General features: G+C 33.8%; 1 long non-coding RNA gene across 1 annotated transcript; it reads right to left on the bottom strand.

Moving 5' to 3' along the window:
• Positions 1 to 304: 304 nt before the first annotated feature.
• Positions 305 to 1,111, bottom strand: LOC113314056. The gene is made up of 2 exons (XR_003342236.1): positions 965 to 1,111; positions 305 to 638 (listed from the first exon to the last, which is right to left on the bottom strand). It is a non-coding gene; the product is annotated as an uncharacterized LOC113314056 (long non-coding RNA).
• Between the last annotated feature and the right edge of the window lie 345 nt (positions 1,112 to 1,456).

Raw genomic sequence — 1,456 nt, 5'->3', positions numbered from 1 at the left:
AACCATTTCAATAATTAAGGCATTTTATCTAGTTAAAACAAGCTTAAAAATTTAGAGGAAGATCCCACAACTATCTAATCAACTAATCTTAGGACAGTAACCACAAAACCATTGCTACTGTTAACATAAAGTTTGCATTCCCTGCATCTCGTTAGCTTAGCAATCATTTCATTTACACAGTAGACTCACTCACAAATCTGAAGTCACCGTAAACACCTCTACGAACTAACCAAAAACATTCTATATCCGACTTAAAATGTAAAGATAGATGAACCCCTGCCAAAGGGATGAATTCCATACAGGATAACACTATAACAAGGATAGTATTCATAAATTTTGAAAGGAAGTAACAGCTGAAGATCAAGTTAGAACTGATTTACATTCTCAAATTATACCAAAATTTCTTAAAGGCATAGCTGTAGAGAGTCTCTACTTGGAATACTTACCATGATTCAATGTTTTGGATTTTTTACAAACTAATCATCACAAAAATGGGTTCCTCATATCATAGAATCAAATAAATCCATGCACTCTAAGTACCCCAATTTAAATCTCAAAACTCTGTCAAGTTAAGAAAATTCTGTAGTATAGTTCTCTGTAATTCAGAAGTTTAGGATACTTCCCCAAATCCGATCATCCTGAAAATTTCAACGAGTTTTCCTGATATATCTAACAGTAACATATCCAAAAATCACAAACATCCAACGGCTGAATTTCACTTTACATTTCAAACAGTGCATACGTTTTTATTTTTCAGAAAAACGAACTTCGAAATTCAAGTTAGGTTTATGCAAGCAAAATTTCCAAGGAGTTCCAACAAATCAAAACTCAAATTAATAAAACACAACATCAAGATTATAACAAACTACCCCTTGTTCGATCAAAGAATAAATTCACTTGTGAATAGGGATCCATGGCATGGTGAAATCAAAACCTAAAATTTAGAAGAAGAAGTTTCTCCTACCTGTTCGTTGTTCCAAACTCCAGAATACACGATAACAATACCATTGTAACATGATTCATCTAGCAAAGCTAATAATTTCTGGAAGAAGGATTTTGAATTCTTTCGGTTTCGATTTGCAGGAGAGAAACGAGATAACTGGCTCGTGAATAACACGAAATCCCCTAATATTTAAGTTTTTTTTTTCTTTTCTAACATACAAAAATTACTCATTTACACTGACAGGTCCAATGATCGACACGTGCATTGAAACGTGGACAGCTGCATGGTTAGCTATTAGGCACCCAGTGGTTTTAGATTAAGGCAAAAAAAAAAAATTCTAATCGGAGAATGAACTATAAATCTTGAGGTCACCTAAAAATGTTTAGAAAAGATGTCAGTGTTAAGCACTCTTAGGGCAGAGTTTGACTAGAGGGTTTAGTTAAACCCGAAGAGAAATTTCAGTATTTCACAAAGGCCTTCCCAAAAAGGCTCATTTCTTCCACTACTACCACT

Source organism: Papaver somniferum, chromosome 9 (assembly GCF_003573695.1).
Source record: "Papaver somniferum cultivar HN1 chromosome 9, ASM357369v1, whole genome shotgun sequence".
Classification (NCBI taxonomy): domain Eukaryota; kingdom Viridiplantae; phylum Streptophyta; class Magnoliopsida; order Ranunculales; family Papaveraceae; genus Papaver; species Papaver somniferum.
Note: the sequence above shows the minus strand (reverse complement) of the source record. Positions and strands in the feature narration are given on the sequence as shown.